General features: G+C 45.8%; 1 protein-coding gene across 1 annotated transcript in view; it reads right to left on the bottom strand.

Annotated features, from left to right (window-relative positions):
* Positions 1-14474, bottom strand: part of FAM124B (family with sequence similarity 124 member B) — a 52021-nt gene extending 37547 nt beyond the window's left edge. The window contains exon 1 of the mRNA XM_043445649.1: positions 14374-14474. The gene's annotated coding sequence lies outside the window, so the exon portion shown is untranslated. The remainder of the gene's footprint in view (positions 1-14373) is intronic.
* Between the last annotated feature and the right edge of the window lie 499 nt (positions 14475-14973).

The raw sequence follows: 14973 nt of genomic DNA, 5'->3' as shown, positions 1-14973 counted from the left end.
CAGCCGGGTGGACAGTGATGTCATTGCCCACGAGGACGGTACCTGGTCATGGAGTAAGTTGGGTCTGGGCTATGAGTTTGAGATGCATTGGGACAACTTGGAGTGGAAGACACACATTTGAGAGTCAGCAGCATATCAATGGTATTTAAAGCCATTAAAAGCCATAAGTGAGATTTGACTATTTTTTAAATCGCAACACTGTACAATATAATCTTACTTATCATAATAAAATCATTTAACTTAAAATAAGAAGCCTTGAGTGAGATCACCAAGGAAGTGAGTATAGAGAGACAGTCCAGAGCAGAGAGCTAAGCAACTCAACACCATAAGTAGTCGGCACGTGTTCATTCTACTTAACCATTTCCCAGTCGTTTCACTGATAGTGATATCTCCTTCAAGAGACTCTAAACCTCCATGCAGTGGAGATGCTGCCTTACCAGCCTGTTCTGCTCTCTGCAATGCCTGGCATGGTTGCATGCACCTAGGAATGCTCAATAAATTGGGTTCTGTTCAGTAAACATTTGCTAGCCATGATGGATTTGCCTGGTATTAAGATAAAGCACTGGAAGACCAAGAACACGGCTTAACTGGCTCAACAGAATCAAAGCTCCACCTGCATTAAAATGATGAAATCAATGGAGTCAGAAGAGACATTTTCCTCTTGAGTATTAAATCCCACAAGCTTTGATGCTGATTTGACTGAACAAAAGAAGATGCCAATTTAGAACAAGGGTTTCCTGTTTTTCTTCTCAATATTTGGCACTAGCCACCTCTAATAATTTTTTGTAGTGTAATGCTCAATCATTCAGTCATGTCCGACTTCTTGCAGCCCTGTGGACTGTAGCCCACCAGGCCTCTCTGACCATGGGGTTCTCCTGGCAAGAATATTGGAGTGGGTTGCCATTTCCTTCTCCAGGCGATCTTCTCAGACCAGGGATTGAACCTGCATTTCTTGTGTCTCCTGCATTGGCAGGCAGATTCTTTACCATTAGCCCACCAGGGAATTTTTTAAAGGCTATGAATTGCTTTGAATTATCATATGCCAAAATAAAAATTGTTTATGAAATATTGATTTGGCCAAGAAACTCATTCAGATTTTTCCATAAGATGCTGTGGAAACTTCTCGGTCAATCCAATAGATTTGAGAAATTTTGCAAACTACTAAATACAGTCTCTTTAGTTATGCTAAATTCCTAAATGATCATGGAAGGACAGCTTGTAAATTAATCAAATATTTCAACTTCCATAAAAACAGTTCTAGTACGTAAGGTTCAAGGGCTTCCCTGGTAGCTTAGCTGGTAAAGAATCTGCCTGCACTGCAGGAGACTCCAGTTTGATTCCCGGGTCGGGAAGATCCCCTGGAGAAGGGATAGGCTACCCACTCCAGTATTCTTGGGCTTCCCTGGTGGCTCAGATGGTAAAGAATCCTCCTGCAACGTGGGAGACCTGGGTTCAATCCTGGGTTGAGAAGATCCCCTGGACAAGGGAACAGCTACCTGCTTCAGTATTCTGGCCTGGAGAATTCCATGGACAGAGGGGCCTGGAGGGCTTCTACTTACATTTATGTATCTTCCAACTTGTGTGTCCCATCCACACAAGTTTGGAGTATCCTTACTATAAAAGGCATAAACTGAAATGATAGCAATTTTTAAGTAAAAGAAGAATCCAATATCATGAAAAGGAAAAGACATATTCCAGGTGGAAGAACTAACATAAGAATTGTTCTTAAGCAAAACCCAGGGGAACTGGCAACTCAGTTTACCAGCTCAGAACCCACTGGGGGGCACAGGTGTCCCTGGTGATCTGTGCAGGTCGGCAGGTACATGGCTGATGGTCAGCCAATAGAAACTGTTCACCACAGTTTCATCCCCCTCAAAAAATGTCTGCAGCGATCATTTCTCACTTTCATCTAATTTAGCTTCCTGCTCATTGCAAGATATGAATAAATACTCCTGTTGTGTTAATTTTCACAAATGAATGAATGGAATCCAGACCTACCCAAATCAGAATTTGACAATTCTAGGTATGGGTCCTGGTGCTCCAGGGCAGTAGGGAGCATGCATAATAAAACTTTGCAGAGGGCACCAAAAAAGGCTCTAACCCCAGCTCTGACATCAGTTTTATCCTATGAGATCCAGCCCATTCATTCATTCATTCTCTTTCTCTTTCATTCACTCACTCACACACACTGGCACAGACACACACACATGCATCTCTCTCTTCTCTGAAGGATGAAGACGGGAGCCTTTCTAAATGGTCTCCAGGTCATAACCTAGCATCTCTTTGTCCACATGTATCTGACCACTGGGAACAGCTGGAGAAATCTGACAACAGTTTCTCTTTAACAGGCGCCAGGAAGTCCCATGGTGGATCCTGAGGTCCTGGGAACCCATCGCCCTGACTAGTGTAGGGTTTGTTTCACTGTCGACCCTCTGCATCCAAGAATTGAGAGATGTCTGAGGGGGTTGTGGCCCAAAAGGGACCACAAAGATGCCCTGGGCCAGATTTCCTGGGTTGGCCCAGCACCACAGGTCCCATTCGTCTGCCCTGAGGATAGCATCAGGCTTGTTGGACCACAAACTCTACCTGGCCTTGCTTCTCAGCTTTTGTCGGTCCAGCTCCCTTGGCCTGACTGTGTTGGAAGCGTTCACTATCCCCCTGCTCCATCCTCCACCCTTCTCCACCCTGCTCTGAGTCCTGAGACTGACCTCCTGCCCTTAGCGTCTGGTTGTTTGGGCAATGATGGGATCTGAGAGCTGCAGGACTATGAGGGCAGGATATCATTCCTCTGGCTCCCTCCCTGCAGGGTCATCTCAGGGTCAGCTTCAGGCCACCTATGAAGGTCACAGCTCCTATCCAAGATTCCCCGCTGTCCTCTCCCCTCCTAGCACACCAACTCCTTGCCTGGAGGTCTTGCGCTGCTCTTAGTGACTTCCCTAAACCTTCCCATTTAGTTTCTTTATTATTGATACGGTATCTTGAAAGTGTTAGTTGTTCAGTCCTGTCCGACTCTCTGCAACCCCGTGGACTGTAGCCCACCAGGCTCTTCTGTCCATGGAATTCTCCAGGCAAGAATACTGGAGTGGGTAGCCATAGCCTTCTCCAGAGGATCTTCCTGACCCAGGGAATGAACCTGGATCTTCTGCACTGCAGGCAGATTATCTACTATCTGAGCCACCAGGGAAGCCCCATTGTTTTAGATTCACTCCCAAATTACCCAGTTGGAAGGTCCCATCTGTTTCCTGATGAAACCTAACCCATATGCTCATAACAACAACTGCAGCCCCAGGAGGCAGGCACCCATCACAGAATCATCACAGTCTTCACTGCCATTCACTACTGTGTGATGTGAGGCAAGTAATGTCATCTCTTTAAGAGGCTTCACAACTGGGGAGGGGCAGATGACACTAGTACCCACTTTCGAGGTTGCCGTGAGGATTAATACATGCATCTGAGAGGCTTAGCGGGATGAGGCCCACGGTAAATGCTCAATTAACAGCAGCTATTTTTAGAAGCAGCTGCTCTTCAACCCAGATCTAGCTCGCATTCCCATAGTCCATGCTATTCACAGCGTCCATCTGACACTGACCTTGCCATGGTGCTCCTCCGCCTAGGAACACTCCTCTGCAAATTCCTCAAAACTGATTTTCATCCCCAACCATCCTTTCGGGGTGGCTCTTTCTTCCTATCCCCAGGAACCACTGCCCCCTCAGATGTGCTGGCCTTCTAACAGATCATCCAAACACAAATAGGACAACTTCAGGCTCAATAAAATATTGTCACCTCACTCCAGAGGGAAAGGTCCAAAGTCCTCCAGACCCACATTTCCAGGGAGTCTTGCCCAGGTCTTTGTCTTTCCTCCCTTTCTTTTCTGAACATGTGACCTGTGTGAGAAGAGGTATATATAAATGAATATATAAATGGCATATATGTTACCATGTATGGCTTCTCCTGTGCCCTATGCCATGGTAAGTTCCAAATCCAAATCCCTAGGCCTGATCCACACGTGCACCCAAGCATGCCCACCTTGCCCCCATTTTGTATCTGGTGAATTCCTGCTATTTCTTAGGAATGCAGCATAGGAACTTCTTCCTCTAATAAGCCCTCCCTGACTTCCCCAAAGTTCCCCACATTCATACTAATGTGATAACACTTGGCCTATTGCTAACTCTCCTTCAGCGTCTGTCTCCAGAGGGGAATGACTACAGCTGTATTCATCCTTAGATCTCCAATGCCCAATATATACCAGGTTTTTCAAAGCTTGGAGAATAAATTAACAAATGAACAGAAAGATAAAGGAACTTATAAAGGCCAAACACAGAGGAAACAACAGAGACAGCTGTGGAACGATTTGATGTAACATCCAAAATATATATACGTAGTTTTTTAACTATAGAAAGAGCTCTATCTTTTATAACTGCAGAATATCTCTGCTTACCACACTTCCTGATTTTACATGTAAGTTGGAAAATGCACATGGAATTTTTAGTCTGTAAGCCATACTTGACTGGATAAATAATGACACTGTATTGAAAGGGTTTTCTTTTTAAAATACTAATCAAGTAAGTCTTCTTCAAAGTTCAACTTTATTCAATCAAATCCAAATATCACCTAGTCCTGGAACTACATTTATAGTTATAAGTGCAAATCTTATCTTTCAGAGGGCATTCAGACTCTGACAGGGAAATGTGTGAAAGATAAAAAGTTTAACAGAAATGGAAGTTCCAGGAAGAATGTGTCTGGACAGGTATGCCTATGCATTATAATAATAGTCCAGTAAAAGTTCATATCCCCTATTGTTCGGGACTTCCTATCAGGAAGAAGTGGGGTTCCGTGTTATTGCATACCAACCTCATACTAATTACTGATTTCCTCTTGAAGAGTCAGATGAAACAAGAGTAAAATTCTCCATGATTCAATGACAAAATAATTTCCCTTCATTTTGGTTGAAAGTATTTGTTTCTGTTGATAGTAAAATCTCCAAGTAGGTAGCATTCTTTGAAAAGAGGGGCTGTGTTTAATTTTATCCAGAAGAGGAAAGTTACACTAAAACTCAGACTCTGTCAACAAGTCACTTTCTGGGAACTCCACATTTAGCTCATGCGTTTGGTCATGTCACAGCTCCCTCCGAAGAAAGCATTCATAAACTTGACACTGAGTATAGAAATGTTCATTCGGGAGTCAAAATTCAGACGTGTTTCATATACCAGAGTTGCAAAGGCAGTCAATTAAATTAATTCATTCTCTAATATTTTCCAGTGGGCTTCCCTTGTTGCTTAACAGTAAAGAATCCACCTGCCAATGCAGAAGATGAAGCCTCAATCCCTGGATTGGGAAGATCTCCTAGAGAAGGAAATGGTAATGTACCCAGTATTCTTGCTTGGGAAATCCCATGGACAGAGGAGCCTGGTGGGCTACAGTCTGTGCGGTCACAGAATCGGACACAACTTAGTGACTGAACAAGAACTATTTTCCAACAGGAGGTGAAATGATGACAGCTCAATATTCAGTTAACCAGAAGAAGAGAGGGTCCAGGAGCCCACTGCTAAGCATTCTGATGGCTCAAGCTTTTCTGAAAAGTTTCTCAGTACTGTTTCTATTTTTTGAAAATGATAAAGGTATAATCCTATAAAATGTATTTTTTGGATGATAATTCATTAACTGAATCCGGGTAGAAAAAGGATAAATAGTTAGAATGACTCATGTTTGAAAGGGTGAGAGGTAAGAAGAAAAATTATCGTTTGGTGCTGTGAGCATCATCATTTTACGGGAGACAGGTCCACGGAGAGAGGGTATTTACTCTAAGGGCCTTCGCTCTGAATCTTTGCAACATTCTCCTCGGTCCTGTCCCAGGGCACAAACATTTTACAGCAGAAAGGTGAATGTGTCCTTGACCACTGAGGTCTTCTGTCTGAATCATCATCAGTCAATCCTTGAAATGGAAAAATAGGAGACTTCCCCTGGGGTCCAGCAGTTAAGACTCTGAGCTTCCAGTGCAAGGGGTGAGGATTTGGTCCTTGATTGGGAAACTAGGATCCCACATGCCATGCGGTGTCACCAAAAAAAAAAAAAAACCATAGAGAGAGACAAAGAGAAGGAAAAATAGTGTATTTCGTAACAGTAGCAAGGTTTAAAGAGTCCGAGTGCAGATCACCACTCTAGAACTGGGAGCAGATTTCATCTCAACAGAAAACATTTCTAATCAAAGCAAAACTCCAGTGCTGACCTCTCTGTTACTGAGACATCTGAGGTAATAGCAAGCATAAACTTGAGGGTCACCCTCAATACAGAAGGTGGTTCTGCCATTTTCAATAAGCTCACATCCTACAGTAGATGATCCTCCCCTCCCTGTGTGTACAAGCAGCTCCATCTCCTCTCTCCTGCAACCTAGGCTGTCTCTGTGCCTTATTTTGCCCAAGAGAATGCAGCAGAAGTGATGCTATGTGACTTTCAGGCTTCTGCCTTAGGAGGCCCTGCAGCTTCCATGTTTACGCTTTCAGACACCAGCCACTATTTGAAGAAGCTGAGGCTAGACTACCAAAGGATAAAGGACCATGGAGAAAGACAGAGGGGGACCACTCAGAGAGAAACCCAAGACCCCCCAGCCAACAGCAAGCACCAGGACCCCAGTCGTGTGAATAAGGCCATCTTGGATTTTCCAGCTTAGTGATGCTAATATTATTTTTTAAAAAAGCTTCCCAGCCAGTCTCAGACATACAGATTCACTAAGGCCCCTAACATCTCAGAGCAGAGAAATGTTGACCTGCTGAGCCCTACGTAAGCCCCTGACTGCCACCCACCCCTCCAGACCTGAACAAATAGTCATTGTCTGCTAAGTTTCAAGGTGGTTTGTTCCATAGAAATAAATGATTCATCTGTAAAGTGTGACCAGTTATATTAGAAGCACCTCCCTCCTCACAGGGAGGAAAAGGACATATATGTGATGCTAAGAGCAGGGGAAGTTCCTTCAGGTAGGAAATCTCCATCAAAGGGAACTGTCCATATTTAGCTCACACACTTGGTCATGTTACAACTCCCTCTGAAGAAAGTGTTCATAAACTTGACACTGAGCATAGAAATGTTCATTCGGGAGCCAAAATTCAGATGTGTTTCATATACCATAGTTGCAAAGGCAGTCAATTAAATTAATACAGTCTCTAATATTTTCCAGCGGGCTTCCCAGGTGGCTCAGCGGTAAAGAATCCGCCTGCCAATGCAGGAGATGCAGCCTCAATCCCTGGATTGGGAAGATCTCCTAGAGAAGGAAACGGCAATACACCCCTGGACTGCTGCTAAATATGGGCAGATGAAATCTGGTCCCAGTTCTAGAGTGGTGATCTGCATTCGGACTCTTTAAACCTTCCTTGCTGTTGTATTGTCATTCTGTCATTTTGCAAGGTAGGCTGAATGTCCCAATACCCAGCGATGGTATGAAGGGTGATTGTTCTCTAAGATGATATGATTTCTCAAACCCTCTGAGGCCCTTTTCCCACCCACATATTCAGTGGGTTCTGAGACTGAGGAGAGCTGGGCCAGTTCCCCAGTCATTAAACTGTGAATCTGAGCACACTCTCAGAGTGGAGAGCAGCAGATTTCCTGGGGAGGCCAAGACCCTTATCCAAAGGTGCCTCCTACACACCCTGCTTTGAGAAACAGCCCCAGATGGTTCTAAAAAGCAGTCTTCCAGGGTGACTCCCTCCCCTGCAACCTTGGAGGGGAAAAGGGCCTTTTCTGGGGTCATGGAGACCAAGACTATATTCTTTCCAGGGAGGTGTGACTGAGCGTCACAAAGACAGACAGCTGATATCAAAGAGACCCTGGAAGGAAGCAAGATCGCCTGGACAAGCAACAGCAGTGGGAACAGAACACAAAGACCCCAAGTCCCCAAGGAGGATAATAGAGGATTCCTGTGGGAGCCTGGGTCCGCAGTCCTTTTCTGCTCTGCCACCAACTGTGATTCTTTTACAGTCTCTGTGAGGGCGGCTGGGTTTCTGTGGGAGGTAACTAGGACTCTAATTTCCTTAATATCTTTATAACAAAATCTCATTTTTTGGCAATTAGCATTTTTTTTTTAATCAAAGCAATCTAAATAATGAAGCGGTGGTAGGGAGAGGCAGCAAGTTAGTCACTCCTATCTCTTTAATCTACAGTGAGCCACTCCGAATAAAGATGTAATCTAAGTAAAAGCAGCATTTGCCCTGCAGGGAACTTCCAGACAAATATTCTGAGGTATCTGGAAAGAGGTATCACCTCCCATACTGGAAATTCTGGAACAGCCATGAAGACACTGAGAAATGGAGTATTTCCTGCCCTATCAGCAAGCAAGGATGGCACAGTCATCAGGGATTGTAGCCCTCCAACGTGGCAGGGGAACCAGAGATCAAATTTCCAACATCCGCTGGATCAATGAAAAAGCAAGAGAGTTCCAAAAAAACACATCTATTTCTGCTTTATTGACTATGCCAAAGCCTTTGACTATGTGGATCACAATAAACTGTGGAAAATTCTGAAAGAGATGGGCATACCAGACCACCTGACCTGCCTCTTGAGAAACCTGTATGCAGGTCAGGAAGCAACAGTTAGAACTGGACATGGAACAGCAGACTGGTTCCAAATAGGAAAAGGAGTATGTCAAGGCTGTATATTGTCACCCTGCTTATTTAACTTATATGCAGAGTACATCATGAGAAACGCTAGGCTGGAGGAAGCACAGCTGGAATCAAGATTGCTGGGAGAAATATCAATAACCTCAGATGTGCAGATGACACCACCCTCACGGCAGAAAGTGAAGAAGAACTAAAGAGCCTCTTGATGAAAGTGAAAGAGGAAAGTGAAAAAGTTGGCTTAAAGCCTAACATTCAGAAAACTAAGATCATGGCATCTGGTCCCATCACTTCATGGCAGATAGATGGGGAAACAGTGGAAACAGTGGCTGACTTTATTTTTCTGGGCTCCAAAATCACTGCAGATGGTGATTGCAACCATGAAATTAAAAGACGCTTACTCCTTGGAGGGAAAGTTATGACCATCCTACAGAGCATATTAAAAAGCAGAGACATTACTTTGTCAACAAAGGTCTGTCTAGTCAAGGCTATGGTTTTTTCCAGTGGTCATGTATGGATGTGAGAGTTGGACTATAAAGAAGGCTGAGCGCCAAAAAATTGATGCTTTTGAACTGGGGTGTTGAAGAAGACTCCTGAGAGTCCCTTGGACTGCAAGGAGATCCCACCAGTCGTCCTAAAGGAGATCAGTCCTGGGTGTTCATTGGAAGGACTGATGTTGAAGCTGAAACTCCAATACTTTGGCCACCTGGTGGGAAGAGCTTTTCATTTGAAAAGACCCTGATGCTGGGAAATATTGGGGGCAGGAGGAGAAGGGGACGATGAGGATGAGATGGTTGGATGGCATCATCGACTCAATGGACATGAGTTTTGATGGACTCCGGGAGTTGGTGATGGACAGGGAGGCCTGGCGTGCTGCGGTTCATGGGGTCAGACATGACTGAGCGACTGAACTGAACTGAACTGAATGTGAGCTGCTGGACCCTAAGGGCACTCAGGAAGGAGAAAAATATCTTTGGGCTTTCCAGATGGTACAGTGGTAAAGAATCCGCCTGCCAGTGCAGGAGACGCAAGAGACGCAGGTTTGATCCTTGGGTTGGGAAGATCCCCTGTAGGAGGAAATGGCAACCCACTCCAGTATTCTTGCCTGGAAAATTCCATGAACAGAAGGACCTGCCAAGATACAGTCCATGGGGTCACAAACAGTTGGACACGACTGAGCACCTGAGCACACACAGGCCATCAGATTGCAGCCACTCCCTAAGGTGAGCCCCATGGAAGCTCAGGGTGTGAAGAACATAGGACACTGACCCCAGGTTTGATGGTTTGATGCATATAAAAGGGATGATTTCAGTGAATCCAGACTTTTGCATCTTCCCAGAAAATCGATAAATTCCTTAATTTAGGAGATCTGGTTTTCTTTAATTTACCATCATTTTTTGATGCTCAGACTACCTGCCCTTTGTTGCAAAACTTCTGTATAACCTGGCTCCTCCCCTCACCTCCTCAGAGCAGTTCTCTCAGGGTCACTTGAGATGCTGCCTCCTGGTCTTGAATTCCTAAAAATTTCCACCACGTAAACATAACTCTGAACTTTTAGGTTGTGAATATTTTTTCAAGTCAACAACACAATGACTTGTTTTTGAATGCTGTCCTTTTTTCCCATGTGCTCCTCATCATGCTAAACTTCTGGTCCAGGGCTGTAAGGTTTATTCCCAGAAACCTATCCCTCTCTCCCTTCCCCCTTTTCATTTGTGAGTGAATTCCTATCCCCAGAGCAAATTCTCCCATCTCCCACCTCTACTGTTAGTGGTAAAGAACCTGCCAGCCAATGCAGGAGACATAAGAGATGCGCGTTTGATCCCCGGGTTGGGAAGATTTCTGGAGGAGGGCATGGCAACCCACTCCAGTATTCTTGCCTGGAGAATCCCATGGACAGAGGAGCCGACAGTCCATGGGGTCACCAAGAGTCGGACATGACTGAGGTGACGGAGCACATGAACCACCTCTACACCAGCACTAGAGAAGAGACTCCCAACCACTGTACACCTTTCTCCAGAGGCTTTTGTTCATACATCCCACCCCGCTGGGCCCCCCCCACTGCCATGCCCTTCCACTTATTAAGTCCTTCAAGATTTACTCCAAAAAGCATTCATCATATCACTGTTCACTTAGTTTTCTGTGGAATTGGAATGCTTTATAAAGAACGTGTAGTCAGGCAAGGCAAGTCTGTAGCAGACTTTGCCTAAAAGGATTGAGTTATAAAACACTTAAGGGACTTCTTTATCATGTAAATTCCACCTTTGTAATGCAAATCCCATTGTATGGCCCCCGCCAGGAGAATGAGAGCAATATTAATTTACTTACTCTTTAATTATTCTCCTCTCTCGGCAACAGCCCCTAGGATGATGTAAGGATTCCAGGGCCAAGAAGAATATCTTCCACTAACATTCCAAAGTGCCTTGGCATCCTGGGAAAGCTAGATTTTGACCTTGAGAACGACAGGCAAACTGGGAAACTCCCCAAATCAACAAGGATTTATGAGTGACAAGCGGTGACTCTGGGCAGTCCTGAGTTTCCCTTTCTCATTCTTTTATCTTTCATAAGATTACAGAGTTGTACCAGCTTCTTTTGCCACAGTCTGTAAATTTTTCTATTATTCTTAAATAGAACAAATCAAAAGTAAGTAAATGCCAGTATTTTAGTTTGTATGATATTGCCTTTAGGATAAAACAGGAAGTCTGTGACTAAACACTAGACACAGACAGTATTAAGGAGATTCATTTATTCTTTAAACACATGTGCATGCTAAGTCACTTCAGTCATGTCCAACTCTTTGAGACCCTATGGACTTTAGCCCACCAAGCTCCTCTGTCCAAGGGATTCCCCAGACAAGAAAATATGTACTAAAAAGAAAATTAAAAACAAAATATATACTGAGTGCCCATTAAAGCCATGGCATGATTTCTAACAAAGTAGTTTATTAATATGACTAGTAATTTTAGTAATGACAATTATATTTGTTCATAGCAGCTACCAGGTGTATAGATGCTCTGTTTATTATGTAATTCACACACAATCCTATTTAGCTAATGAACCAGCAGAGGCTCTGAGAGGTTGGTAGCTCCCCCTCCTCCCCTCCTCTTGCCCCAGGGGTAATGCAGCCTGGGAAAGCCTGAGTTAGGATTCAAATTGATAGATTTTGACCTTGCCATGTTCCCCAATCAGGTCGTATTACAAAGAAGAGAGCAGTGGAATTAAAATACCCTCGGTCTAGAAAATATTTTGTATGATTCATTATTAAAACGACAAGCGTTTCCCATCTTCGGCTTGCAAGCAACTATCCAGCTCATCAAAGTGATCATTTTTGAACTGGGTTTACCCACAACTGCCTTTCTTCACTCCTCAGTTGATGCTTTGGGTTTTTGTTTTTGCTTTTTTCTTCTTTTTTTTCTTTTGCCCAATCCTCTTCAGCTTAAAGCTGTGACATAAAGACCCTTGTGTATTTTGCTCTCTTGCACAGGGTTCTGGTCTACTGACACTCATTTGAATCTTGTTGATTAGTGTCAAGATTCAAATGGCTAAGCGATTTCTAACTCCTACAGTTACTTCTTATCCCCACACAGTTACTGAGCTAATCTGGGGGAAGGTCCCCTGTAACTTGAGCCTTTATCCTCTCAGGTATTAATTTGCCAAGCAGATGGAAAAAATCACCATTCAGTTCAGTTCAGTTCAGTTCAGTCACTCAGTTGTGTCTGACTCTTTGTGGCCCCATGGAACCTTCCCTATCCATCACCAACTAACAGAGCTTACTCAAACTCATGTCCATAGAGTCGGTGATGCCATCCAACCATCTCATCCTCTGTCATCCCCTTCTCCTCCCACCTTCAATCCTTCCCAGCATCAAAGTCTTTTCAAATGAGTAAGTTCTTCACATCAGGTGGCCAAAGTATTGGAGTTTCAGCTTCAGCATCAGTCCTTCCAGTGAATATTCAGGACTGATTTCCTTGAGGATGGGCTGGTTAGATCTCCTTGCAGTCCAAGGGACTCTCAAGAGTCTTCTTCAACACCACAGTTCAAAAGCATCAATTCTTCGGTGCTCAGCTTTCTTTATAATCCAACTCTCACATCCATACATGACTACTGGAAAAACCATAGCTTTGACTAGACAGACCTTTGTTGGCAAAGTAATGTCTCTGCTTTTTAATATGCTGTCTAAGCTGGTCATAGCTTTTCTTCCAAGGAGTAAGCGTCTTTTAATTTCATGGCTGCAGTCACCATCTGCAGTGATTTTGGAGCCCAAGAAAATAGAGTCTGTCACTGTTTCCATTGTTTCCCCGTCTATTTGCTATGAAGTAATGGGACCATAATCTTAGGTTTCTGAATGTCATGTTTTAAGCCAACTTTTTCACTCTCTCACTTTCATCAAGAGGTTCTTTAGTTCTTCACTTTCTGCCATAAGGGTGGTGTCATCTGCGTGTCTGAGGTTACTGATATTTCTCCCGGCAATCTTAATTCCAGCTTGTGCTTCATCCATCCCAGCATTTCTCATGATGTACTCTGCATGTAAGTTAAATAAGCAGGGTGACAATATACAGCTTTGACGTACTCATTTCCCAAAAATCACCATTGAATTTTTCTTTTCATTGGCTCAGCATTACACAAGTAACACGTAAGAAGGTGGTCTTTATGGAGCAAAACGTGATCACCCCAAGTTAGAAAGGAGAGGAGAAACAGCACCCCGGATACTGCAGTTACTTTAAGCTGCACGTTCTCTTCAAGCCCAGGTGGTGTGCTTGCACCCTTGGCCTTTCATTCAGATCCCCCTGGTCTCCTCCACAACCCCACCCCTCATCCCCAGCCACCACCCTCACTCCTCTTTAACTTCTTCTCCATCAATAGTGCTGGTATCACCACTCACCTTTTAGTACAAAGGGAAGACATAAATAAATACCTTTTAAGTATCCAGGAGAAAAGTCATAAACAGAAGGAGGGAAAGAGGGAGCTGGGCCAAAGGGTGGATGTCCACAAATTCCCGTCCAAAGGAGATGATGGGGCTCGGGTGATCACGGGGCCGGGTTTGAGAACCTAGTTGGAGGACCTGGTCTCTAACGTCGCTTTTGGATCTTTTCATGATGGATGTAAGGAGGGGGTCTGGGCGGACGCTGAGTGGGGTTCTGTGCAAGACACCACGTGACCTCTGTGCGCTGTTAAAGATGGGGGTGGGGGTGAGGACGGGAGTTCAGTTCATGGGAGACGGTATCAGGAGAATCCAAAATGGGAAGCCAAAGAAAGGGCACTAAGGATTCAGGAAGCAGAATAACGGGGCAATCAGAGAGTCCATTCAGAGACCCGGGACCCATCGTCAATGACAGAGAGGAAGGAAATACAAGCCGACGTCCAGGGAATCTCGCAGGCCGCATTCAGAAACGAAGCGACGCCAGGTCCCCCCAGCCCACCCGCATCCCGCCTCTCTCGCAGGCTGAGTCCAGGGACTCAGGTTCCATCGGTGCCAGGCTAGTCTCCCTGAAGGCTGGACGGGGACTTCGGCTTCCCGCCCCACCTATGCTCCGGCCCCTTCCCTCCCAAACTCTGGCCCCGCCCCACCTAGGCTCCGGCCCCTTCCCTCCCAAACTCTGGCCCCGCCCCACCTAGGCTCCGGCCCCGCCCCACCTAGGCTCTGGTCCCGCCCCACCTGGGCTCCGGCCCCGCCCCTATCTAGGCTCCGGCCCGGTCCCTCCACGACCCCGCCCTGCCCGCCCCTCCCCCACCCACCATCCCAGCCCGGGCCACGTGGAAGCCGCCAACTAACCCCTGGCACAAAAGGGCTTGCGGGATGTGCCACTCCGCAGCCGCCGCCGTGGCTTTGCGCTCCCCTCGGTCCCCCTCGAGCTGTTCCACCTGGTCACCACCGGACTGGATGTTGGCGCCGCTCCGCTGCGCCCAGGTCCTGCGCGCGTTCGCGGTCCCCCGCCTGCCTCAGCCCCACCGCGGGCACAAGCCCCCCGCCCGGCCCGGGCCTGGTGCCCGGGGGCGCTTAGAGCGAGACCGATGGCCGGGCCACCAGGGACCTGGTCCATCCAGGATCTGATGGGGCCGCGGAGAGGCGGCGCTCTCCAGGAAGGCTTCCTGGAGGCGAGAGCCGAACGGGTGAAACTCTCACTGTAAACAGAGCCTAGTGTTTTCTTTTGGCCCCCCTTTTCATTTTCAGACCGATTATTTCCCGATTCACCGGATGTAACACCTCTTTACTTTTTCATGCCAATTTGGCTCTGACCTCCTCTACCCTAGAACTACCTGTTTCATGAGAAGTCTTGGGAATTATCCACGTATAAAACCCGCGGCCTAGTTGTTGTTTAGTCGCTAAACCCAGTCCGACTCTGCCACCCAATGGACTGTAGCCCGCCAGGTT

The sequence above is a fragment of the Cervus canadensis genome, chromosome 24, assembly GCF_019320065.1.
Source record: "Cervus canadensis isolate Bull #8, Minnesota chromosome 24, ASM1932006v1, whole genome shotgun sequence".
NCBI lineage: Eukaryota > Metazoa > Chordata > Mammalia > Artiodactyla > Cervidae > Cervus > Cervus canadensis.
Note: the sequence above shows the minus strand (reverse complement) of the source record. Positions and strands in the feature narration are given on the sequence as shown.